The 25,196-nt window shown below is 44.8% G+C and overlaps 50 non-coding genes across 50 annotated transcripts; 33 read left to right on the plus strand and 17 right to left on the minus strand.

The window, feature by feature from the left end:
* Positions 1–174: 174 nt before the first annotated feature.
* On the minus strand, positions 175–246 carry Trnaa-cgc (transfer RNA alanine (anticodon CGC)). Its single transcript has one exon. It is a non-coding gene; the product is annotated as a tRNA-Ala (tRNA).
* A 118-nt stretch (positions 247–364) lies between these two features.
* Trnaw-cca (transfer RNA tryptophan (anticodon CCA)) lies at positions 365–436 on the plus strand. The gene has a single exon. It is a non-coding gene; the product is annotated as a tRNA-Trp (tRNA).
* A 317-nt stretch (positions 437–753) lies between these two features.
* On the plus strand, positions 754–825 carry Trnac-gca (transfer RNA cysteine (anticodon GCA)). Its single transcript has one exon. It is a non-coding gene; the product is annotated as a tRNA-Cys (tRNA).
* A 282-nt stretch (positions 826–1,107) lies between these two features.
* Positions 1,108–1,179, minus strand: Trnaa-cgc (transfer RNA alanine (anticodon CGC)). Its single transcript has one exon. It is a non-coding gene; the product is annotated as a tRNA-Ala (tRNA).
* A 118-nt stretch (positions 1,180–1,297) lies between these two features.
* Positions 1,298–1,369, plus strand: Trnaw-cca (transfer RNA tryptophan (anticodon CCA)). Its single transcript has one exon. It is a non-coding gene; the product is annotated as a tRNA-Trp (tRNA).
* A 317-nt stretch (positions 1,370–1,686) lies between these two features.
* Trnac-gca (transfer RNA cysteine (anticodon GCA)) lies at positions 1,687–1,758 on the plus strand. The gene has a single exon. It is a non-coding gene; the product is annotated as a tRNA-Cys (tRNA).
* Positions 1,759–2,040: 282 nt separating this feature from the next.
* Trnaa-cgc (transfer RNA alanine (anticodon CGC)) lies at positions 2,041–2,112 on the minus strand. Its single transcript has one exon. It is a non-coding gene; the product is annotated as a tRNA-Ala (tRNA).
* A 118-nt stretch (positions 2,113–2,230) lies between these two features.
* On the plus strand, positions 2,231–2,302 carry Trnaw-cca (transfer RNA tryptophan (anticodon CCA)). The gene has a single exon. It is a non-coding gene; the product is annotated as a tRNA-Trp (tRNA).
* Positions 2,303–2,619: 317 nt separating this feature from the next.
* Trnac-gca (transfer RNA cysteine (anticodon GCA)) lies at positions 2,620–2,691 on the plus strand. Its single transcript has one exon. It is a non-coding gene; the product is annotated as a tRNA-Cys (tRNA).
* Positions 2,692–2,973: 282 nt separating this feature from the next.
* Trnaa-cgc (transfer RNA alanine (anticodon CGC)) lies at positions 2,974–3,045 on the minus strand. Its single transcript has one exon. It is a non-coding gene; the product is annotated as a tRNA-Ala (tRNA).
* A 118-nt stretch (positions 3,046–3,163) lies between these two features.
* Positions 3,164–3,235, plus strand: Trnaw-cca (transfer RNA tryptophan (anticodon CCA)). The gene has a single exon. It is a non-coding gene; the product is annotated as a tRNA-Trp (tRNA).
* A 319-nt stretch (positions 3,236–3,554) lies between these two features.
* On the plus strand, positions 3,555–3,626 carry Trnac-gca (transfer RNA cysteine (anticodon GCA)). Its single transcript has one exon. It is a non-coding gene; the product is annotated as a tRNA-Cys (tRNA).
* A 282-nt stretch (positions 3,627–3,908) lies between these two features.
* Trnaa-cgc (transfer RNA alanine (anticodon CGC)) lies at positions 3,909–3,980 on the minus strand. Its single transcript has one exon. It is a non-coding gene; the product is annotated as a tRNA-Ala (tRNA).
* A 118-nt stretch (positions 3,981–4,098) lies between these two features.
* Positions 4,099–4,170, plus strand: Trnaw-cca (transfer RNA tryptophan (anticodon CCA)). Its single transcript has one exon. It is a non-coding gene; the product is annotated as a tRNA-Trp (tRNA).
* A 317-nt stretch (positions 4,171–4,487) lies between these two features.
* Positions 4,488–4,559, plus strand: Trnac-gca (transfer RNA cysteine (anticodon GCA)). Its single transcript has one exon. It is a non-coding gene; the product is annotated as a tRNA-Cys (tRNA).
* Positions 4,560–4,841: 282 nt separating this feature from the next.
* On the minus strand, positions 4,842–4,913 carry Trnaa-cgc (transfer RNA alanine (anticodon CGC)). Its single transcript has one exon. It is a non-coding gene; the product is annotated as a tRNA-Ala (tRNA).
* A 118-nt stretch (positions 4,914–5,031) lies between these two features.
* Trnaw-cca (transfer RNA tryptophan (anticodon CCA)) lies at positions 5,032–5,103 on the plus strand. Its single transcript has one exon. It is a non-coding gene; the product is annotated as a tRNA-Trp (tRNA).
* Positions 5,104–5,774: 671 nt separating this feature from the next.
* Positions 5,775–5,846, minus strand: Trnaa-cgc (transfer RNA alanine (anticodon CGC)). Its single transcript has one exon. It is a non-coding gene; the product is annotated as a tRNA-Ala (tRNA).
* Positions 5,847–5,964: 118 nt separating this feature from the next.
* Trnaw-cca (transfer RNA tryptophan (anticodon CCA)) lies at positions 5,965–6,036 on the plus strand. Its single transcript has one exon. It is a non-coding gene; the product is annotated as a tRNA-Trp (tRNA).
* A 323-nt stretch (positions 6,037–6,359) lies between these two features.
* On the plus strand, positions 6,360–6,431 carry Trnac-gca (transfer RNA cysteine (anticodon GCA)). The gene has a single exon. It is a non-coding gene; the product is annotated as a tRNA-Cys (tRNA).
* Positions 6,432–6,713: 282 nt separating this feature from the next.
* Positions 6,714–6,785, minus strand: Trnaa-cgc (transfer RNA alanine (anticodon CGC)). The gene has a single exon. It is a non-coding gene; the product is annotated as a tRNA-Ala (tRNA).
* Positions 6,786–6,903: 118 nt separating this feature from the next.
* Positions 6,904–6,975, plus strand: Trnaw-cca (transfer RNA tryptophan (anticodon CCA)). The gene has a single exon. It is a non-coding gene; the product is annotated as a tRNA-Trp (tRNA).
* Positions 6,976–7,292: 317 nt separating this feature from the next.
* On the plus strand, positions 7,293–7,364 carry Trnac-gca (transfer RNA cysteine (anticodon GCA)). Its single transcript has one exon. It is a non-coding gene; the product is annotated as a tRNA-Cys (tRNA).
* A 282-nt stretch (positions 7,365–7,646) lies between these two features.
* On the minus strand, positions 7,647–7,718 carry Trnaa-cgc (transfer RNA alanine (anticodon CGC)). Its single transcript has one exon. It is a non-coding gene; the product is annotated as a tRNA-Ala (tRNA).
* Positions 7,719–7,836: 118 nt separating this feature from the next.
* Trnaw-cca (transfer RNA tryptophan (anticodon CCA)) lies at positions 7,837–7,908 on the plus strand. The gene has a single exon. It is a non-coding gene; the product is annotated as a tRNA-Trp (tRNA).
* A 317-nt stretch (positions 7,909–8,225) lies between these two features.
* Positions 8,226–8,297, plus strand: Trnac-gca (transfer RNA cysteine (anticodon GCA)). Its single transcript has one exon. It is a non-coding gene; the product is annotated as a tRNA-Cys (tRNA).
* Positions 8,298–8,579: 282 nt separating this feature from the next.
* On the minus strand, positions 8,580–8,651 carry Trnaa-cgc (transfer RNA alanine (anticodon CGC)). The gene has a single exon. It is a non-coding gene; the product is annotated as a tRNA-Ala (tRNA).
* A 118-nt stretch (positions 8,652–8,769) lies between these two features.
* Trnaw-cca (transfer RNA tryptophan (anticodon CCA)) lies at positions 8,770–8,841 on the plus strand. The gene has a single exon. It is a non-coding gene; the product is annotated as a tRNA-Trp (tRNA).
* Positions 8,842–9,158: 317 nt separating this feature from the next.
* On the plus strand, positions 9,159–9,230 carry Trnac-gca (transfer RNA cysteine (anticodon GCA)). Its single transcript has one exon. It is a non-coding gene; the product is annotated as a tRNA-Cys (tRNA).
* A 282-nt stretch (positions 9,231–9,512) lies between these two features.
* Positions 9,513–9,584, minus strand: Trnaa-cgc (transfer RNA alanine (anticodon CGC)). The gene has a single exon. It is a non-coding gene; the product is annotated as a tRNA-Ala (tRNA).
* A 118-nt stretch (positions 9,585–9,702) lies between these two features.
* On the plus strand, positions 9,703–9,774 carry Trnaw-cca (transfer RNA tryptophan (anticodon CCA)). Its single transcript has one exon. It is a non-coding gene; the product is annotated as a tRNA-Trp (tRNA).
* A 317-nt stretch (positions 9,775–10,091) lies between these two features.
* On the plus strand, positions 10,092–10,163 carry Trnac-gca (transfer RNA cysteine (anticodon GCA)). The gene has a single exon. It is a non-coding gene; the product is annotated as a tRNA-Cys (tRNA).
* Positions 10,164–10,445: 282 nt separating this feature from the next.
* Positions 10,446–10,517, minus strand: Trnaa-cgc (transfer RNA alanine (anticodon CGC)). Its single transcript has one exon. It is a non-coding gene; the product is annotated as a tRNA-Ala (tRNA).
* Positions 10,518–10,635: 118 nt separating this feature from the next.
* Trnaw-cca (transfer RNA tryptophan (anticodon CCA)) lies at positions 10,636–10,707 on the plus strand. Its single transcript has one exon. It is a non-coding gene; the product is annotated as a tRNA-Trp (tRNA).
* Positions 10,708–11,024: 317 nt separating this feature from the next.
* On the plus strand, positions 11,025–11,096 carry Trnac-gca (transfer RNA cysteine (anticodon GCA)). The gene has a single exon. It is a non-coding gene; the product is annotated as a tRNA-Cys (tRNA).
* Positions 11,097–11,378: 282 nt separating this feature from the next.
* On the minus strand, positions 11,379–11,450 carry Trnaa-cgc (transfer RNA alanine (anticodon CGC)). The gene has a single exon. It is a non-coding gene; the product is annotated as a tRNA-Ala (tRNA).
* A 118-nt stretch (positions 11,451–11,568) lies between these two features.
* On the plus strand, positions 11,569–11,640 carry Trnaw-cca (transfer RNA tryptophan (anticodon CCA)). The gene has a single exon. It is a non-coding gene; the product is annotated as a tRNA-Trp (tRNA).
* Positions 11,641–18,288: 6,648 nt separating this feature from the next.
* Positions 18,289–18,360, minus strand: Trnaa-cgc (transfer RNA alanine (anticodon CGC)). The gene has a single exon. It is a non-coding gene; the product is annotated as a tRNA-Ala (tRNA).
* A 118-nt stretch (positions 18,361–18,478) lies between these two features.
* Positions 18,479–18,550, plus strand: Trnaw-cca (transfer RNA tryptophan (anticodon CCA)). Its single transcript has one exon. It is a non-coding gene; the product is annotated as a tRNA-Trp (tRNA).
* Positions 18,551–18,867: 317 nt separating this feature from the next.
* On the plus strand, positions 18,868–18,939 carry Trnac-gca (transfer RNA cysteine (anticodon GCA)). The gene has a single exon. It is a non-coding gene; the product is annotated as a tRNA-Cys (tRNA).
* A 282-nt stretch (positions 18,940–19,221) lies between these two features.
* On the minus strand, positions 19,222–19,293 carry Trnaa-cgc (transfer RNA alanine (anticodon CGC)). Its single transcript has one exon. It is a non-coding gene; the product is annotated as a tRNA-Ala (tRNA).
* A 118-nt stretch (positions 19,294–19,411) lies between these two features.
* Positions 19,412–19,483, plus strand: Trnaw-cca (transfer RNA tryptophan (anticodon CCA)). The gene has a single exon. It is a non-coding gene; the product is annotated as a tRNA-Trp (tRNA).
* A 318-nt stretch (positions 19,484–19,801) lies between these two features.
* On the plus strand, positions 19,802–19,873 carry Trnac-gca (transfer RNA cysteine (anticodon GCA)). Its single transcript has one exon. It is a non-coding gene; the product is annotated as a tRNA-Cys (tRNA).
* A 282-nt stretch (positions 19,874–20,155) lies between these two features.
* Positions 20,156–20,227, minus strand: Trnaa-cgc (transfer RNA alanine (anticodon CGC)). Its single transcript has one exon. It is a non-coding gene; the product is annotated as a tRNA-Ala (tRNA).
* Positions 20,228–20,345: 118 nt separating this feature from the next.
* Trnaw-cca (transfer RNA tryptophan (anticodon CCA)) lies at positions 20,346–20,417 on the plus strand. Its single transcript has one exon. It is a non-coding gene; the product is annotated as a tRNA-Trp (tRNA).
* Positions 20,418–20,734: 317 nt separating this feature from the next.
* On the plus strand, positions 20,735–20,806 carry Trnac-gca (transfer RNA cysteine (anticodon GCA)). The gene has a single exon. It is a non-coding gene; the product is annotated as a tRNA-Cys (tRNA).
* Positions 20,807–21,278: 472 nt separating this feature from the next.
* Trnaw-cca (transfer RNA tryptophan (anticodon CCA)) lies at positions 21,279–21,350 on the plus strand. Its single transcript has one exon. It is a non-coding gene; the product is annotated as a tRNA-Trp (tRNA).
* Positions 21,351–21,667: 317 nt separating this feature from the next.
* Trnac-gca (transfer RNA cysteine (anticodon GCA)) lies at positions 21,668–21,739 on the plus strand. The gene has a single exon. It is a non-coding gene; the product is annotated as a tRNA-Cys (tRNA).
* A 282-nt stretch (positions 21,740–22,021) lies between these two features.
* Positions 22,022–22,093, minus strand: Trnaa-cgc (transfer RNA alanine (anticodon CGC)). Its single transcript has one exon. It is a non-coding gene; the product is annotated as a tRNA-Ala (tRNA).
* Positions 22,094–22,211: 118 nt separating this feature from the next.
* On the plus strand, positions 22,212–22,283 carry Trnaw-cca (transfer RNA tryptophan (anticodon CCA)). The gene has a single exon. It is a non-coding gene; the product is annotated as a tRNA-Trp (tRNA).
* The last annotated feature ends 2,913 nt before the right edge of the window (positions 22,284–25,196 follow it).

A 25,196-nucleotide genomic window follows, 5' to 3' on the forward strand; every position in this document is an offset into this window, starting at 1 on the left:
GCAACATTTCAATGGGGGGATCGCAGGCCAGGGTCTTGCAGGTCATCGTCCTCCCGCTATGGCGCCGAACTGTAAGAAATCCACTTGCTTGGGGAAGAATCTTGTACGCTGAATTTGAAAGAATATGGTGCTAGGCAAAAGTTTTCATATACTGCTGCACGGAGAAACAAAAATTGGAGGAGCTGGGATTTGAACCCAGGACTTTCTGCATGCGAAGCAGACACTCTACCACTGGGTTACACCCCCGCCAGAGCAAGTACGTCTGGGAAGAGTCTCTCGTGGATCCTACTGTCATTATTTCTTAGGTTTGAACGGTACAGTAAGTGTTCGAGGAACCTATTCATGATAAGAGCTTAGCAGCGTCGACTCCTTGCCGCAACGGTAGCGCGTCTGACTCCAGATCAGAAGGTTGCGTGTTCAAATCACGTCGGGGTCACAGTGAAATTTTCGTTTACGGAAGCCATGGGCGAGTATGTCAATTTAATCAGATACCAAACGATTACAGAGAACGGACGAACAGAACCTGCTTGAAAAAAGCTACTAGTGAATTTTCGCATTCTGACATTAAGGTGAAGGCGCCGACTCGCACTTTCTCCAGGCGCGAAGTGTCTAATATTTTTGTTATTTATATCGTTTAACGCTAATATATAACTGAGAGATAATGATTACGCAATATTTTGCTCGATTAGACGTCTTTAGCCAGACAGAGTATAATAATTTTCCTTAAGTTTTGGGGATAGAAAGTTTGTGAAAGGGGGTATAGCTCAGTCGTAGAGCATTCGACTGCAGATCGAGAGGTCCCCGGTTCAATCCCGGGTGCCCCCTTCATGTTTCAGTATCTTGAAAAAAGAAATAACGATTGTCGCATTTAGTTGCAAATACATGTTTGAAATGATTGAGATGCACTCCGCACGCCATACCGAAGGCTTTGGAGCAACATTTCAATGGGGGGATCGCAGGCCAGGGTCTTGCAGGTCATCGTCCTCCTGCTATGGCGTCGAACTGTAAGAAATCCACTTGCTTGGGGAAGAATCTTGTACGCTGAATTTGATAGAATATGGTGCTAGGCAAAAGTTTTCATATACTGCTGCACGGAGAAACAAAAATTGGAGGAGCTGGGATTTGAACCCAGGACTTTCTGCATGCGAAGCAGACACTCTACCACTGAGTTACACCCCCGCCAGAGCAAGTACATCTGGGAAGAGTCTCTCGTGGATCCTACTGTCATTATTTCTTAGGTTTGAACGGTACAGTAAGTGTTCGAGGAACCTATTCATGATAAGAGCGTAGCAGCGTCGACTCCGTGGCGCAACGGTAGCGCGTCTGACTCCAGATCAGAAGGTTGCGTGTTCAAATCACGTCGGGGTCACAGTGAAATTTTCGTTTACGGAAGCCATGGGCGAGTATGTCAATTTAATCAGATACCAAACGATTACAGAGAACGGACGAACAGAACCTGCTTGAAAAAAGCTACTAGTGAATTTTCGCATTCTGACATTAAGGTGAAGGCGCCGACTCGCACTTTCTCCAGGCGCGAAGTGTCTAATATTTTTGTTATTTATATCGTTTAACGCTAATATATAACTGAGAGATAATGATTACGCAATATTTTGCTCGATTAGACGTCTTTAGCCAGACAGAGTATAATAATTTTCCTTAAGTTTTGGGGATAGAAAGTTTGTGAAAGGGGGTATAGCTCAGTCGTAGAGCATTCGACTGCAGATCGAGAGGTCCCCGGTTCAATCCCGGGTGCCCCCTTCATTTTTCAGTATCTTGAAAAAACAAATAACGATTGTCGCATTTAGCTGCAAATACATGTTTGAAATGATTGAGATGCACTCCGCACGCCATACCGAAGGCTTTGGAGCAACATTTCAATGGGGGGATCGCAGGCCAAGGTCTTGCAGGTCATCGTCCTCCCGCTATGGCGTCGAACTGTAAGAAATCCACTTGCTTGGGAAAGAATCTTGTACGCTGAATTTGATAGAATATGGTGCTAGGCAAAAGTTTTCATATACTGCTGCACGGAGAAACAAAAATTGGAGGAGCTGGGATTTGAACCCAGGACTTTCTGCATGCGAAGCAGACACTCTACCACTGAGTTACACCCCCGCCAGAGCAAGTACATCTGGGAAGAGTCTCTCGTGGATCCTACTGTCATTATTTCTTAGGTTTGAACGGTACAGTAAGTGTTCGAGGAACCTATTCATGATAAGAGGTTAGCAGTGTCGACTCCGTGGCGCAACGGTAGCGCGTCTGACTCCAGATCAGAAGGTTGCGTGTTCAAATCACGTCGGGGTCACAGTGAAATTTTCGTTTACGGAAGCCATGGGCGAGTATGTCAATTTAATCAGATACCAAACGATTACAGAGAACGGACGAACAGAACCTGCTTGAAAAAAGCTACTAGTGAATTTTCGCATTCTGACATTAAGGTGAAGGCGCCGACTCGCACTTTCTCCAGGCGCGAAGTGTCTAATATTTTTGTTATTTATATCGTTTAACGCTAATATATAACTGAGAGATAATGATTACGCAATATTTTGCTCGATTAGACGTCTTTAGCCAGACAGAGTATAATAATTTTCCTTAAGTTATGGGGATAGAAAGTTTGTGAAAGGGGGTATAGCTCAGTCGTAGAGCATTCGACTGCAGATCGAGAGGTCCCCGGTTGAATCCCGGGTGCCCCCTTCATTTTTCAGTATCTTGAAAAAAGAAATAACGATTGTCGCATTTAGTTGCAAATACATGTTTGAAATGATTGAGATGCACTCCGCACGCCATACCGAAGGCTTTGGAGCAACATTTCAATGGGGGGATCGCAGGCCAGGGTCTTGCAGGTCATCGTCCTCCCGCTATGGCGTCGAACTGTAAGAAATCCACTTGCTTGGGGAAGAATCTTTTACGCTGAATTTGATAGAATATGGTGCTAGGCAAAAGTTTTCATATACTGCTGCACGGAGAAACAAAAATTGGAGGAGCTGGGATTTGAACCCAGGACTTTCTGCATGCGAAGCAGACACTCTACCACTGAGTTACACCCCCGCCAGAGCAAGTACATCTGGGAAGAGTCTCTCGTGGATCCTACTGTCATTATTTCTTAGGTTTGAACGGTACAGTAAGTGTTCGAGGAACCTATTCATGATAAGAGCTTAGCAGCGTCGACTCCGTGGCGCAACGGTAGCGCGTCTGACTCCAGATCAGAAGGTTGCGTGTTCAAATCACGTCGGGGTCACAGTGAAATTTTCGTTTTTACGGAAGCCATGGGCGAGTATGTCAATTTAATCAGATACCAAACGATTACAGAGAACGGACGAACAGAACCTGCTTGAAAAAAGCTACTAGTGAATTTTCGCATTCTGACATTAAGGTGAAGGCGCCGACTCGCACTTTCTCCAGGCGCGAAGTGTCTAATATTTTTGTTATTTATATCGTTTAACGCTAATATATAACTGAGAGATAATGATTACGCAATATTTTGCTCGATTAGACGTCTTTAGCCAGACAGAGTATAATAATTTTCCTTAAGTTTTGGGGATAGAAAGTTTGTGAAAGGGGGTATAGCTCAGTCGTAGAGCATTCGACTGCAGATCGAGAGGTCCCCGGTTGAATCCCGGGTGCCCCCTTCATTTTTCAGTATTTTGAAAAAACAAATAACGATTGTCGCATTTAGTTGCAAATACATGTTTGAAATGATTGAGATGCACTCCGCACGCCATACCGAAGGCTTTGGAGCAACATTTCAATGGGGGGATCGCAGGCCAGGGTCTTGCAGGTCATCGTCCTCCCGCTATGGCGTCGAACTGTAAGAAATCCACTTGCTTGGGAAAGAATCTTGTACGCTGAATTTGATAGAATATGGTGCTAGGCAAAAGTTTTCATATACTGCTGCACGGAGAAACAAAAATTGGAGGAGCTGGGATTTGAACTCAGAACTTTCTGCATGCGAAGCAGACACTCTACCACTGAGTTACACCCCCGCCAGAGCAAGTACATCTGGGAAGAGTCTCTCGTGGATCCTACTGTCATTATTTCTTAGGTTTGAACGGTACAGTAAGTGTTCGTGGAACCTATTCATGATAAGAGCTTAGCAGCGTCTACTCCGTGGCGCAACGGTAGCGCGTCTGACTCCAGATCAGAAGGTTGCGTGTTCAAATCACCTCGGGGTCACAGTGAAATTTTCGTTTACGGAAGCCATGGGCGAGTATTTCAATTTAATCAGATACCAAACGATTACAGAGAACGGACGAACAGAACCTGCTTGAAAAAAGCTACTAGTGAATTTTCGCATTCTGACATTAAGGTGAAGGCGCCGACTCGCACTTTCTCCAGGCGCGAAGTGTCTAATATTTTTGTTATTTATATCGTTTAACGCTAATATATAACTGAGAGATAATGATTACGCAATATTTTGCTCGATTAGACGTCTTTAGCCAGACAGAGTATAATAATGTTCCTTAAGTTATGGGGATAGAAAGTTTGAGAAAGGGGGTATAGCTCAGTCGTAGAGCATTCGACTGCAGATCGAGAGGTCCCCGGTTCAATCCCGGGTGCCCCCTTCATTTTTCAGTATCTTGAAAAAACAAATAACGATTGTCGCATTTAGTTGCAAATACATGTTTGAAATGATTGAGATGCACTCCGCACGCCATACCGAAGGCTTTGGAGCAACATTTCAATGGGGGGATCGCAGGCCAGGGTCTTGCAGGTCATCGTCCTCCCGCTATGGCGTCGAACTGTAAGAAATCCACTTGCTTGGGGAAGAATCTTGTACGCTGAATTTGATAGAATATGGTGCTAGGCAAAAGTTTTCATATACTGCTGCACGGAGAAACAAAAATTGGAGGAGCTGGGATTTGAACCCAGGACTTTCTGCATGCGAAGCAGACACTCTACCACTGAGTTACACCCCCGCCAGAGCAAGTACGTCTGGGAAGAGTCTCTCGTGGATCCTACTGTCATTATTTCTTAGGTTTGAACGGTACAGTAAGTGTTCGAGGAACCTATTCATGATAAGAGCTTAGCAGCGTCGACTCCGTGGCGCAACGGTAGCGCGTCTGACTCCAGATCAGAAGGTTGCGTGTTCAAATCACGTCGGGGTCACAGTGAAATTTTCGTTTACGGAAGCCATGGGCGAGTATGTCAATTTAATCAGATACCAAACGATTACAGAGAACGGACGAACAGAACCTGCTTGAAAAAAGCTACTAGTGAATTTTCGCATTCTGACATTAAGGTGAAGGCGCCGACTCGCACTTTCTCCAGGCGCGAAGTGTCTAATATTTTTGTTATTTATATCGTTTAACGCTAATATATAACTGAGAGATAATGATTACGCAATATTTTGCTCGATTAGACGTCTTTAGCCAGACAGAGTATAATAATTTTCCTTAAGTTTTGGGGATAGAAAGTTTGTGAAAGGGGGTATAGCTCAGTCGTAGAGCATTCGACTGCAGATCGAGAGGTCCCCGGTTGAATCCCGGTTGCCCCCTTCATTTTTCAGTATCTTGAAAAAAGAAATAACGATTGTCGCATTTAGTTGCAAATACATGTTTGAAATGATTGAGATGCACTCCGCACGCCATACCGAAGGCTTTGGAGCAACATTTCAATGGGGGGATCGCAGGCCAGGGTCTTGCAGGTCATCGTCCTCCCGCTATGGCGTCGAACTGTAAGAAATCCACTTGCTTGGGGAAGAATCTTGTACGCTGAATTTGATAGAATATGGTGCTAGGCAAAAGTTTTCATATACTGCTGCACGGAGAAACAAAAATTGGAGTAGCTGGGATTTGAACCCAGGACTTTCTGCATGCGAAGCAGACACTCTACCACTGAGTTACACCCCCGCCAGAGCAAGTACATCTGGGAAGAGTCTCTCGTGGATCCTACTGTCATTATTTCTTAGGTTTGAACGGTACAGTAAGTGTTCGAGGAACCTATTCATGATAAGAGCTTAGCAGCGTCGACTCCGTGGCGCAACGGTAGCGCGTCTGACTCCAGATCAGAAGGTTGCGTGTTCAAATCACGTCGGGGTCACAGTGAAATTTTCGTTTTTACGGAAGCCATGGGCGAGTATGTCAATTTAATCAGATACCAAACGATTACAGAGAACGGACGAACAGAACCTGCTTTGAAAAAAAGCTACTAGTGAATTTTTCGCATTCTGACATTAAGGTGAAGGCGCCGACTCGCACTTTCTCCAGGCGCGAAGTGTCTAATATTTTTGTTATTTATATCGTTTAACGCTAATATATAACTGAGAGATAATGATTACGCAATATTTTGCTCGATTAGACGTCTTTAGCCAGACAGAGTATAATAATTTTCCTTAAGTTATGGGGATAGAAAGTTTTGTGAAAGGGGGTATAGCTCAGTCGTAGAGCATTCGACTGCAGATCGAGAGGTCCCCGGTTCAATCCCGGGTGCCCCCTTCATTTTTCAGTATCTTGAAAAAACAAATAACGATTGTCGCATTTAGTTGCAAATACATGTTTGAAATGATTGAGATGCACTCCGCACGCCATACCGAAGGCTTTGGAGCAACATTTCAATGGGGGGATCGCAGGCCAGAGTCTTGCAGGTCATCGTCCTCCCGCTATGGCGTCGAACTGTAAGAAATCCACTTGCTTGGGGAAGATTCTTGTACGCTGAATTTGATAGAATATGGTGCTAGGCAAAAGTTTTCATATACTGCTGCACGGAGAAACAAAAATTTGAGGAGCTGGGATTTGAACCCAGGACTTTCTGCATGCGAAGCAGACACTCTACCACTGAGTTACACCCCCGCCAGAGCAAGTACATCTGGGAAGAGTCTCTCGTGGATCCTACTGTCATTATTTCTTAGGTTTGAACGGTACAGTAAGTGTTCGTGGAACCTATTCATGATAAGAGCTTAGCAGCGTCTACTCCGTGGCGCAACGGTAGCGCGTCTGACTCCAGATCAGAAGGTTGCGTGTTCAAATCACGTCGGGGTCACAGTGAAATTTTCGTTTACGGAAGCCATGGGCGAGTATGTCAATTTAATCAGATACCAAACGATTACACAGGACGGACGAACAGAACCTGCTTGAAAAAAGCTACTAGTGAATTTTCGCATTCTGACATTAAGGTGAAGGCGCCGATTCGCACTTTCTCCAGGCGCGAAGTGTCTAATATTTTTGTTATTTATATCGTTTAACGCTAATATATAACTGAGAGATAATGATTACGCAATATTTTGCTCGATTAGACGTCTTTAGCCAGACAGAGTATAATAATTTTCCTTAAGTTATGGGGATAGAAAGTTTGTGAAAGGGGGTATAGCTCAGTCGTAGAGCATTCGACTGCAGATCGAGAGGTCCCCGGTTGAATCCCGGGTGCCCCCTTCATTTTTCAGTATCTTGAAAAAAGAAATAACGATTGTCGCATTTAGTTGCAAATACATGTTTGAAATGATTGAGATGCACTCCGCACGCCATACCGAAGGCTTTGGAGCAACATTTCAATGGGGGGATCGCAGGCCAGGGTCTTGCAGGTCATCGTCCTCCCGCTATGGCGTCGAACTGTAAGAAATCCACTTGCTTGGGGAAGAATCTTGTACGCTGAATTTGATAGAATATGGTGCTAGGCAAAAGTTTTCATATACTGCTGCACGGAGAAACAAAAATTGGAGGAGCTGGGATTTGAACCGAGGACTTTCTGCATGCGAAGCAGACACTCTACCACTGAGTTACACCCCCGCCAGAGCAAGTACGTCTGGGAAGAGTCTCTCGTGGATCCTACTGTCATTATTTCTTAGGTTTGAACGGTACAGTAAGTGTTCGAGGAACCTATTCATGATAAGAGCTTAGCAGCGTCGACTCCGTGGCGCAACGGTAGCGCGTCTGACTCCAGATCAGAAGGTTGCGTGTTCAAATCACGTCGGGGTCACAGTGAAATTTTCGTTTACGGAAGCCATGGGCGAGTATGTCAATTTAATCAGATACCAAACGATTACAGAGAACGGACGAACAGAACCTGCTTGAAAAAAGCTACTAGTGAATTTTCGCATTCTGACATTAAGGTGAAGGCGCCGACTCGCACTTTCTCCAGGCGCGAAGTGTCTAATATTTTTGTTATTTATATCGTTTAACGCTAATATATAACTGAGAGATAATGATTACGCAATATTTTGCTCGATTAGACGTCTTTAGCCAGACAGAGTATAATAATTTTCCTTAAGTTTTGGGGATAGAAAGTTTGTGAAAGGGGGTATAGCTCAGTCGTAGAGCATTCGACTGCAGATCGAGAGGTCCCCGGTTCAATCCCGGGTGCCCCCTTCATTTTTCAGTATTTTGAAAAAACAAATAACGATTGTCGCATTTAGTTGCAAATACATGTTTGAAATGATTGAGATGCACTCCGCACGCCATACCGAAGGCTTTGGAGCAACATTTCAATGGGGGGATCGCAGGCCAGGGTTTTGCAGGTCATCGTCCTCCCGCTATGGCGTCGAACTGTAAGAAATCCACTTGCTTGGGGAAGAATCTTGTACGCTGAATTTGATAGAATATGGTGCTAGGCAAAAGTTTTCATATACTGCTGCACGGAGAAACAAAAATTGGAGTAGCTGGGAATTGAACTCAGAACTTTCTGCATGCGAAGCAGACACTCTACCACTGAGTTACACCCCCGCCAGAGCAAGTACATCTGGGAAGAGTCTCTCGTGGATCCTACTGTCATTATTTCTTAGGTTTGAACGGTACAGTAAGTGTTCGTGGAACCTATTCATGATAAGAGCTTAGCAGCGTCTACTCCGTGGCGCAACGGTAGCGCGTCTGACTCCAGATCAGAAGGTTGCGTGTTCAAATCACGTCGGGGTCACAGTGAAATTTTCGTTTACGGAAGCCATGGGCGAGTATGTCAATTTAATCAGATACCAAACGATTACAGAGATCGGACGAACAGAACCTGCTTGAAAAAAGCTACTAGTGAATTTTCGCATTCTGACATTAAGGTGAAGGCGCCGACTCGCACTTTCTCCAGGCGCGAAGTGTCTAATATTTTTGTTATTTATATCGTTTAACGCTAATATATAACTGAGAGATAATGATTACGCAATATTTTGCTCGATTAGACGTCTTTAGCCAGACAGAGTATAATAATTTTCCTTAAGTTATGGGGATAGAAAGTTTGTGAAAGGGGGTATAGCTCAGTCGTAGAGCATTCGACTGCAGATCGAGAGGTCCCCGGTTCAATCCCGGGTGCCCCCTTCATTTTTCAGTATCTTGAAAAAAGAAATAACGATTGACGCATTTAGTTGCAAATACATGTTTGAAATGATTGAGATGCACTCCGCACGCCATACCGAAGGCTTTGGAGCAACATTTCAATGGGGGGATCGCAGGCCAGGGTCTTGCAGGTCATCGTCCTCCCGCTATGGCGTCGAACTGTAAGAAATCCACTTGCTTGGGGAAGAATCTTGTACGCTGAATTTGATAGAATATGGTGCTAGGCAAAAGTTTTCATATACTGCTGCACGGAGAAACAAAAATTTGAGGAGCTGGGATTTGAACCCAGGACTTTCTGCATGCGAAGCAGACACTCTACCACTGAGTTACACCCCCGCCAGAGCAAGTACATCTGGGAAGAGTCTCTCGTGGATCCTACTGTCATTATTTCTTAGGTTTGAACGGTACAGTAAGTGTTCGAGGAACCTATTCATGATAAGAGCTTAGCAGCGTCGACTCCGTGGCGCAACGGTAGCGCGTCTGACTCCAGATCAGAAGGTTGCGTGTTCAAATCACGTCGGGGTCACAGTGAAATTTTCGTTTACGGAAGCCATGGGCGAGTATGTCAATTTAATCAGATACCAAACGATTACACAGGACGGACGAACAGAACCTGCTTGAAAAAAGCTACTAGTGAATTTTCGCATTCTGACATTAAGGTGAAGGCGCCGACTCGCACTTTCTCCAGGCGCGAAGTGTCTAATATTTTTGTTATTTATATCGTTTAACGCTAATATATAACTGAGAGATAATGATTACGCAATATTTTGCTCGATTAGACGTCTTTAGCCAGACAGAGTATAATAATTTTCCTTAAGTTATGGGGATAGAAAGTTTGAGAAAGGGGGTATAGCTCAGTCGTAGAGCATTCGACTGCAGATCGAGAGGTCCCCGGTTCAATCCCGGGTGCCCCCTTCATTTTTCAGTATCTTGAAAAAAGAAATAACGATTGTCGCATTTAGTTGCAAATACATGTTTGAAATGATTGAGATGCACTCCGCACGCCATACCGAAGGCTTTGGAGCAACATTTCAATGGGGGGATCGCAGGCCAGGGTCTTGCAGGTCATCGTCCTCCCGCTATGGCGTCGAACTGTAAGAAATCCACTTGCTTGGGGAAGAATCTTGTACGCTGAATTTGATAGAATATGGTGCTAGGCAAAAGTTTTCATATACTGCTGCACGGAGAAACAAAAATTGGAGGAGCTGGGATTTGAACCCAGGACTTTCTGCATGCGAAGCAGACACTCTACCACTGAGTTACACCCCCGCCAGAGCAAGTACATCTGGGAAGAGTCTCTCGTGGATCCTACTGTCATTATTTCTTAGGTTTGAACGGTACAGTAAGTGTTCGAGGAACCTATTCATGATAAGAGCTTAGCAGCGTCGACTCCGTGGCGCAACGGTAGCGCGTCTGACTCCAGATCAGAAGGTTGCGTGTTCAAATCACGTCGGGGTCACAGTGAAATTTTCGTTTACGGAAGCCATGGGCGAGTATGTCAATTTAATCAGATACCAAACGATTACACAGGACGGACGAACAGAACCTGCTTGAAAAAAGCTACTAGTGAATTTTCGCATTCTGACATTAAGGTGAAGGCGCCGACTCGCACTTTCTCCAGGAGCGAAGTGTCTAATATTTTTGTTATTTATATCGTTTAACGCTAATATATAACTGAGAGATAATGATTACGCAATATTTTGCTCGATTAGACGTCTTTAGCCAGACAGAGTATAATAATTTTCCTTAAGTTATGGGGATAGAAAGTTTGAGAAAGTGGGTATAGCTCAGTCGTAGAGCATTCGACTGCAGATCGAGAGGTCCCCGGTTCAATCCCGGGTGCCCCCTTCATTTTTCAGTATCTTGAAAAAAGAAATAACGATTGTCGCATTTAGCTGCAAATACATGTTTGAAATGATTGAGATGCACTCCGCACGCCATACCGAAGGCTTTAGAGCAACATTTCAATGGGGGGATCGCAGGCCAGGGTCTTGCAGGTCATCGTCCTCCCGCTATGGCGTCGAACTGTAAGAAATCCACTTGCTTGGGGAAGAATCTTGTACGCTGAATTTGATAGAATATGGTGCTAGGCAAAAGTTTTCATATACTGCTGCACGGAGAAACAAAAATTGGAGGAGCTGGGATTTGAACCCAGGACTTTCTGCATGCGAAGCAGACACTCTACCACTGAGTTACACCCCCGCCAGAGCAAGTACATCTGGGAAGAGTCTCTCGTGGATCCTACTGTCATTATTTCTTAGGTTTGAACGGTACAGTAAGTGTTCGAGGAACCTATTCATGATAAGAGCTTAGCAGCGTCGACTCCGTGGCGCAACGGTAGCGCGTCTGACTCCAGATCAGAAGGTTGCGTGTTCAAATCACGTCGGGGTCACAGTGAAATTTTCGTTTTTACGGAAGCCATGGGCGAGTATGTCAATTTAATCAGATACCAAACGATTACAGAGAACGGACGAACAGAACCTGCTTTGAAAAAAAGCTACTAGTGAATTTTTCGCATTCTGACATTAAGGTGAAGGCGCCGACTCGCACTTTCTCCAGGCGCGAAGTGTCTAATATTTTTGTTATTTATATCGTTTAACGCTAATATATAACTGAGAGATAATGATTACGCAATATTTTGCTCGATTAGACGTCTTTAGCCAGACAGAGTATAATAATTTTCCTTAAGTTATGGGGATAGAAAGTTTGTGAAAGGGGGTATAGCTCAGTCAGTTGCGAGTCAGCCGCCGAGCGGGACGGACGTGTGGCGGAGCTGGACGTCTGGCTGTAGTAAACATAGGCTGAGTCGCTGCGTTTGAGGTTAGTGGTGCTGCTAAGCCGCTATTCGTGTTGCACTTGTATTCATGAAGTTCTAGAATGAATAGGTCGAATTATTTGAGGAAAGACACAATCAAGTTTACTTTCGATCGAAATTTCGTTCGACCTAAAGCATTTGAAATTAAAGCATGGTTTATCGAAAAAGTATTGATTAACGGTGATGATGTTGTCGGAGTTTATCTCTCGTTTGTGACAAATGCTGTGTATCTGAAGATGAAAAGTCCAGAATTATGTAGTTCCATTGTGGATCGTTGCGGAGGTAGCGTGAAGTTTAATCATTCTGATGGGAATGTGAGTGACGTTGCTGTTAGTCATGCTGGGTACGGGATTCGTACGATCAGAGTGTTTGAGCTCCCTTTTGAAATTCCGCCCGAAGAACTTAATGTTGCCCTTCGGCCTTATGGCAGAATTATTTCCAATGTGGCAGAAAGGTGGTCTGAAGCTCATATGTTTCCTGTCTTGAACGGCGTAAGGCAAATTAAGATTGAATTACAGAAGCATGTCCCCTCTTATCTTAATATTTGTGGGTATCGTGCTTTGATTATCTATGATGGGCAACCGCGGACTTGCGCTTTATGCAATTCCACGGAACACATTCGTGCAGAATGTTCACGGAGGCGTGTCCCGCAGTTACCGCGTGACGAGATGCCGAGCTCCGGCCCTGTTGTTGGTATGAAGTTGTCATACGCTGCCGCTGCTGACTTCCGCAGCCGAGGCGAGTCGGCGCCGCCTGTGCGCGGGGAGCCTGCTGCCTCGCGGGCGGTTGTCGATGATACTCCGGCTTCAAGCTCTAGATTTGCGGATGGTCTGCCGATCAGCTCCGCGCCCCTCGAATCTATGCCGACGCCAACTTTTTCCAACTCTCCCACTGTGGTTGCTCGTTCTTCCGCGGACTCGGCCGAAGATCCCCAAATACCCGCAACGGAGGTTTCCTTGCGTCGTCAGGATTCCCACCAACGTGAGGATATTGCCACTAGCTTCCGAGGAGTGGACGCTCCAGGCATCCACTCTGCGGGAACTATGAACGACGATAGCAATCTGGACATTGGTTTCACGTTGGCGCCCACAGAAGACACTTGCGTCAAGGAAACCACAACGAGCGATAGTGTAGAATTGGAGACTGGGTTGCTACCAGTGGGAGCCATGGAAAAAGATGCGCCTCCTTCTGCCGTTGTGGAATGCGATACGCGGACTTTTGTCCGAAAAAAGGAACAGGCGACGTCAGACGTATCATCCGGTACTTCTCCTGACAGGTCGCAAACTTCATCTCCTGCTAGATCGCCGAAGAGATCTTCGAAGAAAGGCAAGAAGAGGAGATTGGCACACAAAGCAGCAGAGAGTTTAGCTCCTGCATTGCGGGAAAAGTTAAAACATTTAAGGGATAATGAACGACAACGAGAACAATGCCCAGTAGCACGAGTTAACGAGTGTACTGAAGCGGAGATGAGTCGTGCCGATGCAGATGATCTTCAACAACAACCTTGCGCACCGCTTGGCGTCGCAGGTTTGCAGACCGGCACTACTATGGATTTAGACCGAACTGTCTCAGGAAAAGGACTTGATTGGGCCGATGCCCAAGAAGATCGCACCGACCACGGAATGGAGATGGACCTGACACATGCTAGTGGCATTTAATTTTTTTTTTAATGTCTATTTTTCTTTCTGACAGACAGAATGGAATGGTACAGACGTGACTCTGCATGGGGTATACTTCATTAGCCAATTTCTTTTACCTGCACCTATGCCAACGGAACTGACATATAATGTGACCACGATCAATATAAATCGGATTCGCAGTGAAACGAAAGTCGCTTCTTTAAAAGATTTCCTTTACCAGTCGGATACTGATATAGCCCTCCTACAGGAATTTAATGTCCACAACTTTTATGTCCCAGGTTTTCAAGAGATTTTAAATATTGCACCGGAAGCCACATGTGGGACTGCGATCCTTGTCAAAGATGGTATTGATGTGAAGGATATCTGTCTGTTAGAAAATGGGAGGGGCATCAGTTGTAAAATTTTTACTACTACTGTTTTAAATGTATATGTCCCCTCTGGTAACAACGCTAGTGATGATAGGGCTAATTTTTTTAAGAACGATATGGTCTATTTACTTAAGGGGAATCCGGCGGAAGCTTTAATCGGTGGTGACTTTAATTGTGTACTTCACAAAAAGGATCAGCGACCAAATTTTAACTTCTCCAGGGAACTGGCGGCTTTGGTGACAAACATGAAGTGGACAGACGTGTGGGAAAGCAAATACCCCACGTTAGTCAAATTTACGTACATCAGTAGTCGCTCGCAAAGCAGAATAGACAGAATATACGTCACAGCAAACCTGGAAAATAAAATCGGTAGTATCGAAGTAATTCCCACTACCTTTTCGGACCATCTCGCAGTGAAATGCAGCATTCGGTTTCAGAAGCAAGGAACGTATTGGGGTCGCCCCTTATGGAAGCTGAATACCCATATGTTGTTCGAGGGTGCCCTATCAAGAACAGTAGCGGAGGTATGGCAGGCTGCTCTACGTATGCGCCATAAATACAGCTCTCGCCTTGCGTGGTGGACATCATGTGCTAAAAAGAAATTGAGATCATCCCTAATAGCTTACGGGAGGGAGCGAGCGATGTGGTCTCGCAATACCGTTGAATTTTACTATACATGCTTAAGGGAACTATCAGCTCAGCAGATGACTGATGAGGTTTTCATTGAAATAAAGAAGATCAAGGCTCACCTCATAAGTCTCAAGCGACAACAGCTGGAGGGTTTAAAAATTAAATCTCGTGTCCCGACAACGGTGGAGGACGAAAACGCATCGCTGTACCACTTACTCGAACATGAAAGAAATAGAAGACGAGCGTTTATTGCTTGTCTTAGAGTGGGCGATAACCGGGTGCTGACGGAACACTCTGACATTTTAAATGCAGTTTATGGATTTTATCGTACGTTATATACTGATACCCGGTATAATCTAGACTGTGCGAACGATTTGCTACGAACTACAGGTATCGACAACGTTATCAATGACGAGGACAATGTGTCCCTTACCACTGCGATCACATGTGAGGAGGTGTTTGATATACTTAAATATTCGCCTACCCGTAAGTCCCCAGGGCCTGATGGCTTGCCTGTAGAGTTTTATTGTAAATTTTGGCCTCTCATCGGTAATCAATTCACAGAAGTGATAAATGAAGTGTTGCAAGGTGTTACTGTTCCACGCGAGTTCAAAGAAAGCGTAACTGTGCTAATACCAAAGGGAAGGAACGCGACAGTTAAAGATCTCAATCAATTGAGACCAATATGTTTGATGAACTCGGATTATAAAATAATTGCACGTGTACTGAAGGAAAGACTGAGACCTCTAATGGAGAAGATCATAGGTGACCACCAAACCTGTCTCTCGGGGCGGAATATTTTTAAAACTGTTTGTGAATATAGGGATGTCTCTGCAATTTTTGCAACGTCATCCTCACCAGGAGGCCTTGCCTTTATCGACTTCTCAAAGGCTTTTGACAGGGTCAACCACTTATTTTTGTTCAGAACGTTGACCTATGTGGGTTTTAGTCAACATTTTGTGCAAGTTTTAATTAACATTGTTGAAGGCATCCAAACACAAGTGTCTGTAAATGGGCATTTGACTCCACCCATTGAAATTCGCAACGGCGTCCCGCAGGGAAGTCCTTTGTCAATGCTCCTGTATGTTGTTGCACTGGAGCCTTTACTAAGGAGACTCGATGTCGATCTTGAGGGCATCACGATATCTGGCGTTAACAACGTCACCAATGCATATGCTGATGACGTTGGAGTGGTTATTCGTAGTAACGAAGATTTAGAGAAATTAACTACGAATATTCAGATCTTTTGTGAAGCTACAGGCGCTAGGGTTAACGAGGTGAAGAGTTCGTTTTTAAATCTTAAAGGTCTTCAAGATGTCCGTTTGGAATGGGCACGCTCCGTCGATCGTCACACCGCTCTGGGTGTCACCTTTTACCGATGTCCGCTTCAGACCATGACCTACAATTGGAAGAAAGTACTGGATACAATCAGAGGAGCCACAATACTCAATCAGACCAGACATCTGAACATTAAACAACGAATCAGAATAATTAATTGGTCCATTTTATCAAAAGCTATATATATAGGTCAAATATTGCCAGTTTCGAAACCCATTGCCAAACGTATAATGAGTATCATTTGCCGATTTATATGGACAGGGAATATTTTTAGAGTAGCAGTCGATACAGTTACGTTACCTTCCGCTGAAGGTGGCCTAGGTTTAACAGATATATGGCGGAAGACTACGGCGTTATATATAAAGAGGACCCTACAAATTATAGAAAAACATCCACATAGTATTACAGCCAGGCTGTATCGACTCCTACAGCCAGAAAATTTACGTCCACCCATAAATATATGCGGAATTAATTATAAATTGAAATATATTCGCCAGTTCTTTTTAGAGATTAGCTACATGGACAGTATTGTCACGAATCCACAATCAAGGAATTGCAGGAAATTAATGGAACTCTTAACAACGAAAGAACATGTCAACAAAATGGAGTGCAGATATCCCGACAAAGACTGGAAAAGAATTTGGAAAAATATTAGTAATCGTGAACTGTCTTCCGACATTCAGGCAACCTGGTACCGAGTTGTTAATAACGTAGTTTCCACTAACGAAAAGTTGCACTCCATTGGTCTTAGTGACACGATTGTGTGCACCCGATGTGACGCAGTTGACACATTGATCCACCGCTTTCTCTGTGGCGGATACGCCGAAATATGGAGGGGACTCCAACGGCGGGTAGCCTTTATAACCAGAACTGTTAGTACTGAGATCAATGTTGAAAAATTACTCTTCCCCGATGGTGTTTTCTTCCCTGTCCAGAAAACCAATGCTGTGTTGTGGTTGTTTGGCAATTATGTACATTACGTTATATCTGAACACGGCAATGACCGTGTTTTAGAATACGAATTATACGAACGAGCAAAATATTATCAGATATGTACGCACAGGGACCACAAAAAAACTTTTGGTAACATGTTACACATTCTGTTTCAGAGACAAGGGATTGGATAAACATCTTAATAGCCCTCGTCTACGAAAAATGTAGTCACAGGCCAAAGTAGGGGATCGCTGTTGAGGGTGAAGTACGGTGGGGACTTCGTGTGCCCCAGGGCCGCTACGGTAGCCGTGAAGGCCTCGGACAGAACCCCGAAACGGCACTGCGGCTTCACACTTACTGCTGGATGAACCCCATATCTCCAGCAACTACTTTCATCTATGATGATTTTCCAGGATCTCGGTAATATCGAAAGGTGGTTTCGTTGCACACAATGCAGTGGAAGCTTCTTGCACGTGTTCCTCAGTTACAATCTTTCTATTTTTGTTTAATTTTTTCAGTATGAAGCAAGAGTGACAATTTATTAATTCCCAAGAAGCCTTAATTTTTCAATTTTCAGTTCTACGGAGGAGAAGCCTCACATGGCGAAGAAGCCAAACATCATTTCATTTCCCTAACTGTCACAGTAAATTTGAAAAAAAATCAGTCGATATAGCATAGAAGCTCGCCGAAGAAGGCATAAAAGGAGAGCGAATGGATGGGCTGTGTGGGGAGAAGGGAGGCCAAAAAAAAAAAAAAAAAAAAAAAAAAAAAAAAAAAAAAAAAAAAAAAAAGTTGGTCTAGGGGTATGATTCCTGCTTCGGGTGCAGGAGGTCCCAAGTTCATATCCCGGACGAGCCCTTGCGTTTTGTGCAAACGTGTGGCGACTACCGGCATGCCGGCGGCTGTTCCGCGCATTTCCTGCCCTCCAGGTAAGCACAAAAAAATGTTAAAAAAAAAAAAAAAAAAAAAAAAAAAAGTCGTAGAGCATTCGACTGCAGATCGAGAGGTCCCCGGTTCAATCCCGGGTGCCCCCTTCATTTTTCAGTATCTTGAAAAAACAAATAACGATTGTCGCATTTAGTTGCAAATACATGTTTGAAATGATTGAGATGCACTCCGCACGCCATACCGAAGGCTTTGGAGCAACATTTCAATGGGGGGATCGCAGGCCAGGGTCTTGCAGGTCATCGTCCTCCCGCTATGGCGTCGAACTGTAAGAAATCCACTTGCTTGGGGAAGAATCTTGTACGCTGAATTTGATAGAATATGGTGCTAGGCAAAAGTTTTCATATACTGCTGCACGGAGAAACAAAAATTGGAGGAGCTGGGATTTGAACCCAGGACTTTCTGCATGCGAAGCAGACACTCTACCACTGAGTTACACCCCCGCCAGAGCAAGTACATCTGGGAAGAGTCTCTCGTGGATCCTACTGTCATTATTTCTTAGGTTTGAACGGTACAGTAAGTGTTCCAGGAACCTATTCATGATAAGAGCTTAGCAGCATCGACTCCGTGGCGCAACGGTAGCGCGTCTGACTCCAGATCAGAAGGTTGCGTGTTCAAATCACGTCGGGGTCACAGTGAAATTTTCGTTTACGGAAGCCATGGGCGAGTATGTCAATTTAATCAGATACCAAACGATTACAGAGAACGGACGAACAGAACCTGCTTGAAAAAAGCTACTAGTGAATTTTCGCATTCTGACATTAAGGTGAAGGCGCCGACTTGCACTTTCTCCAGGCGCGAAGTGTCTAATATTTTTGTTATTTATATCGTTTAACGCTAATATATAACTGAGAGATAATGATTACGCAATATTTTGCTCGATTAGACGTCTTTAGCCAGACAGAGTATAATAATATTCCTTAAGTTATGGGGATAGAAAGTTTTTGAAAGGGGGTATAGCTCAGTCGTAGAGCATTCGACTGCAGATCGAGAGGTCCCCGGTTCAATCCCGGGTGCCCCCTTCATTTTTCAGTATCTTGAAAAAAGAAATAACGATTGTCGCATTTAGTTGCAAATACATGTTTGAAATGATTGAGATGCACTCCGCACGCCATACCGAAGGCTTTGGAGCAACATTTCAATGGGGGGATCGCAGGCCAGGGTCTTGCAGGTCATCGTCCTCCCGCTATGGCGTCGAACTGTAAGAAATCCACTTGCTTGGGGAAGAATCTTGTACGCTGAATTTGATAGAATATGGTGCTAGGCAAAAGTTTTCATATACTGCTGCACGGAGAAACAAAAATTGGAGGAGCTGGAATTTGAACCCACGACTTTCTGCATGCGAAGCAGACACTCTACCACTGAGTTACACCCCCGCCAGAGCAAGTACATCTGGGAAGAGTCTCTCGTGGATCCTACTGTCATTATTTCTTAGGTTTGAACGGTACAGTAAGTGTTCGAGGAACCTATTCATGATAAGAGCTTAGCAGCGTCGACTCCGTGGCGCAACGGTAGCGCGTCTGACTCCAGATCAGAAGGTTGCGTGTTCAAATCACGTCGGGGTCACAGTGAAATTTTCGTTTACGGAAGCCATGGGCGAGTATGTCAATTTAATCAGATACCAAACGATTACAGAGAACGGACGAACAGAACCTGCTTGAAAAAAAGCTACTAGTGAATTTTCGCATTCTGACATTAAGGTGAAGGCGCCGACTCGCACTTTCTCCAGGCGCGAAGTGTCTAATATTTTTGTTATTTATATCGTTTAACGCTAATATATAACTGAGAGATAATGATTACGCAATATTTTGCTCGATTAGACGTCTTTAGCCAGACAGAGTATAATAATTTTCCTTAAGTTATGGGGATAGAAAGTTTGTGAAAGGGGGTATAGCTCAGTCGTAGAGCATTCGACTGCAGATCGAGAGGTCCCCGGTTCAATCCCGGGTGCCCCCTTCATTTTTCAGTATCTTGAAAAAAGAAATAACGATTGTCGCATTTAGTTGCAAATACATGTTTGAAATGATTGAGATGCACTCCGCACGCCATACCGAAGGCTTTGGAGCAACATTTCAATGGGGGGATCGCAGGCCAGGGTCTTGCAGGTCATCGTCCTCCCGCTATGGCGTCGAACTGTAAGAAATCCACTTGCTTGGGGAAGAATCTTGTACGCTGAATTTGATAGAATATGGTGCTAGGCAAAAGTTTTCATATACTGCTGCACGGAGAAACAAAAATTGGAGGAGCTGGGATTTGAACCGAGGACTTTCTGCATGCGAAGCAGACACTCTACCACTGAGTTACACCCCCGCCAGAGCAAGTACATCTGGGAAGAGTCTCTCGTGGATCCTACTGTCATTATTTCTTAGGTTTGAACGGTACAGTAAGTGTTCGTGGAACCTATTCATGATAAGAGCTTAGCAGCGTCTACTCCGTGGCGCAACGGTAGCGCGTCTGACTCCAGATCAGAAGGTTGCGTGTTCAAATCACGTCGGGGTCACAGTGAAATTTTCGTTTACGGAAGCCATGGGCGAGTATGTCAATTTAATCAGATACCAAACGATTACAGAGAACGGACGAACAGAACCTGCTTGAAAAAAGCTACTAGTGAATTTTCGCATTCTGACATTAAGGTGAAGGCGCCGAATCGCACTTTCTCCAGGAGCGAAGTGTCTAATATTTTTGTTATTTATATCGTTTAACGCTAATATATAACTGAGAGATAATGATTACGCAATATTTTGCTCGATTAGACGTCTTTAGCCAGACAGAGTATAATAATTTTCCTTAAGTTATGGGGATAGAAAGTTTGTGAAAGGGGGTATAGCTCAGTCGTAGAGCATTCGACTGCAGATCGAGAGGTCCCCGGTTCAATCCCGGGTGCCCCCTTCATTTTTCAGTATCTTGAAAAAAGAAATAACGATTGTCGCATTTAGTTGCAAATACATGTTTGAAATGATTGAGATGCACTCCGCACGCCATACCGAAGGCTTTGGAGCAACATTTCAATGGGGGGATCGCAGGCCAGGGTCTTGCAGGTCATCGTCCTCCCGCTATGGCGTCGAACTGTAAGAAATCCACTTGCTTGGGGAAGAATCTTGTACGCTGAATTTGATAGAATATGGTGCTAGGCAAAAGTTTTCATATACTGCTGCACGGAGAAACAAAAATTGGAGGAGCTGCAATTTGAACCCAGGACTTTCTGCATGCGAAGCAGACACTCTACCACTGAGTTACACCCCCGCCAGAGCAAGTACATCTGGGAAGAGTCTCTCGTGGATCCTACTGTCATTATTTCTTAGGTTTGAACGTTACAGTAAGTGTTCGAGGAACCTATTCATGATAAGAGCTTAGCAGCGTCGACTCCGTGGCGCAACGGTAGCGCGTCTGACTCCAGATCAGAAGGTTGCGTGTTCAAATCACGTCGGGGTCACAGTGAAATTTTCGTTTACGGAAGCCATGGGCGAGTATGTCAATTTAATCAGATACCAAACGATTACAGAGAACGGACGAACAGAACCTGCTTGAAAAAAGCTACTAGTGAATTTTCGCATTCTGACATTAAGGTGAAGGCGCCGACTCGCACTTTCTCCAGGCGCGAAGTGTCTAATATTTTTGTTATTTATATCGTTTAACGCTAATATATAACTGAGAGATAATGATTACGCAATATTTTGCTCGATTAGACGTCTTTAGCCAGACAGAGTATAATAATTTTCCTTAAGTTATGGGGATAGAAAGTTTGTGAAAGGGGGTATAGCTCAGTCGTAGAGCATTCGACTGCAGATCGAGAGGTCCCCGGTTCAATCCCGGGTGCCCCCTTCATTTTTCAGTATCTTGAAAAAAGAAATAACGATTGTCGCATTTAGTTGCAAATACATGTTTGAAATGATTGAGATGCACTCCGCACGCCATACCGAAGGCTTTGGAGCAACATTTCAATGGGGGGATCGCAGGCCAGGGTCTTGCAGGTCATCGTCCTCCCGCTATGGCGTCGAACTGTAAGAAATCCACTTGCTTGGGGAAGAATCTTGTACGCTGAATTTGATAGAATATGGTGCTAGGCAAAAGTTTTCATATACTGCTGCACGGAGAAACAAAAATTGGAGGAGCTGGGATTTGAACCCAGGACTTTCTGCATGCGAAGCAGACACTCTACCACTGAGTTACACCCCCGCCAGAGCAAGTACATCTGGGAAGAGTCTCTCGTGGATCCTACTGTCATTATTTCTTAGGTTTGAACGGTACAGTAAGTGTTCGAGGAACCTATTCATGATAAGAGCTTAGCAGCGTCGACTCCGTGGCGCAACGGTAGCGCGTCTGACTCCAGATCAGAAGGTTGCGTGTTCAAATCACGTCGGGGTCACAGTGAAATTTTCGTTTACGGAAGCCATGGGCGAGTATGTCAATTTAATCAGATACCAAACGATTACAGAGAACGGACGAACAGAACCTGCTTGAAAAAAGCTACTAGTGAATTTTCGCATTCTGACATTAAGGTGAAGGCGCCGACTCGCACTTTCTCCAGGCGCGAAGTGTCTAATATTTTTGTTATTTATATCGTTTAACGCTAATATATAACTGAGAGATAATGATTACGCAATATTTTGCTCGATTAGACGTCTTTAGCCAGACAGAGTATAATAATTTTCCTTAAGTTATGGGGATAGAAAGTTTGTGAAAGGGGGTATAGCTCAGTCAGCCAGCGGCTGCGCTGGAGGTCGGACGTGCCGTGCTGTGTGCTGTGCTGCGTTAGCTCCGCGTGGTAAGTCTCTGCTCTTGCTGCAACGCGTCGCTGTCTATAGTATTTGTGTAGACATGAAAAAGAATTAAGAGATGTCGCAACCGCAACGAAAAGATACTTTGAAATTTACGTTTGATCGCAACTTTGTCCGACCGAGGTCATTTGATGTTGAACAGTGGTTAGAGGATGATGTTAAAATAGGACTTGATGATATTATCGGCATACATTTCTCGATTATGAACAGTGTGGTTTTCGTGAAACTTGCCAGTCCAGAATTGTGTGAAAGGATAGTTCGATCTTGTGGTGGCATTCTGAAATTTAAACATGCTGACGGAAATGTTGGGGAGGTTACCGTTGCCCATGCTGGTCTAGGTATTCGGACCGTGCGAGTCTTTGAACTTCCCTTTGAAATTACAAGTGACCAGATAAATGCTGTTATTGCTCCATACGGGAAAGTTTTGAGTAATATTGCCGAACGGTGGTCTGCTGCACACAAATTCCCTGTTTTGAATGGTGTGCGCCAATTAAAAGTCGAATTGCAGAAGCACATTCCGTCGTTTATAAACGTCTGCGGATATAGAGCTGTTGTGATGTATGATGACCAACCGAAAACGTGTGCTGTCTGCAATTTACCAGGCCACGTTCGTGCAGACTGTGTTCAAAGGCGAGTGGCGCAACTGCCTGCTGGCGATGCCGTCAGGCCCCCTGCTATGTCAACGCTGCCCGTGACATATGTCGCCGTAGCGCGCGGTTTTGCAAGTGCCACTGGGCTCCCCGAATTTACTACGAATACCGACCCACAAGCGACCGACCAACCGACCGACTCAGGTGTAGCATCTGTAGACACTCAACCCTCCTGCGAAGACATATCTGCTCCTGCCCTTGTCGCCGTGGAATCGCCCAATGAGGCAATGGATACGGACGCGACCTCAGTCGCTTCGGGTAGTGCTCCTCTGCATCCTGGAGCTTCTTTAGGAGGTATCAAAAGCGTATCAGGTGCACAGAAAACGGACTCGCAACCAGCCGTTTCTAGTGGTGCTCTTCCGAATCCTGCAGCTGCCTTAGGCACTGACCACAGCCCGTCAAGTGCAATGAAATCAGACCTGGCGTCAGTCACTTCGAGTAGTGCTACTTTGCAACCTGAGGCTTCTTCAGGTACCGTCCAAAGTCCACCACGAGACGCATCTCCCAAGAAATCTAAAAAACGGAGGATCGCGCGTCAAGGTGCAGAGCAGACTGCACCACAACTGCGTGAACAGGCGAAGCAAATAGGGGGCAAAATACGTCAATCTGCATCTGAGAACTTGCAGTGCAATCAGCAGTCATCTAACGAAGACCCTGTGTCCTTGGATAGTACCTCCGGTTCTGCCAGTTTGCCCTCCGATGACGTAGCAATTACCCGAACCGAAGATAAAAATCACCAGCAAACACCTGAATATAGTGCACCACTTAATGACGAACCGATGACAGGGCTGTCGAATCCGTGGGCAGACGATGTCGACGACACTACAAAGGAGGACGAAATTATGGACACCACAGGAACCGTTACAGTCACCACGATGGCCACACCACGCGATGACGTCGTCTTGAATGTCATCGCCGCGACGGATACTGTCCCAGACACGGAGAAGCCGACTGATCCCTTCCCAAGTCATGAATATTTCTAGTCTGAACGGTTTTACTGACTTGTGTCCACATGTCTCTCGGGTCAGATTTCTTAATGTTTTTTCGAAATGATATGTTGCCAGAGTTTTTCCTAATTACACTCCCGTCTTGGCTAACGTAGTTCCGTTGCAGGCCTATAAGATCGCTACGCTGAACATCAATAAAAATTGTAGCCCATTTAATTTACAAAATTTAAAAGATTTCCTGTATGCAGCTGATGTGGACATTTTGTTTTTACAAGAAGTAACAAACATCGAACTTGACTTCATACAGGGGTATAATGCTATAGTCAATCCTGGAATTGGATGTGATTTGGGTACCACATTTCTTTTCAAAGAGGGCGTCGTCGTTACAGACGTAACAAAACTGCCTAACGGCAGAGGCATTGCCGGCACGCTTTATAACACCAGGATTATTAATGTCTATGCCCCATCTGGTTCTACCAATCGGTGCCAACGAGCACAGTTTTTTAAGGAGGGAATTGTTCCTTTGTTTGGTGTACACTGCACCCATACCATCCTTGGAGGCGACTTTAACAGTGTCATACATGCCAAAGACCAAACTCCGAACTACAACAAATCGCCGGACCTGGAACGTATCGTCACCGACCTCCGTTTAACTGATTCGTGGGAGCAAAAGCACGGCGCGGCACCCGGCTTTACCCACCTCACTAATCATTCAGCGAGCCGGTTGGATCGAATATATGTCTCGCCCAATCTGAAACACCGCATCCTGCAGTCTGAAGTTTGGCCAACCGTTTTTTCGGACCACGCTGCATATATATGCACATTAAATTTGGAACGACAAGGAACCTGTCGATATAAAGGGCCATGGAAACTTAATGTTTCACACTTAAAAGATCCTGCCTGT

The sequence above is a fragment of the Schistocerca gregaria genome, chromosome 3 (genome assembly GCF_023897955.1).
Source record: "Schistocerca gregaria isolate iqSchGreg1 chromosome 3, iqSchGreg1.2, whole genome shotgun sequence".
Classification (NCBI taxonomy): Eukaryota; Metazoa; Arthropoda; class Insecta; order Orthoptera; family Acrididae; genus Schistocerca; species Schistocerca gregaria.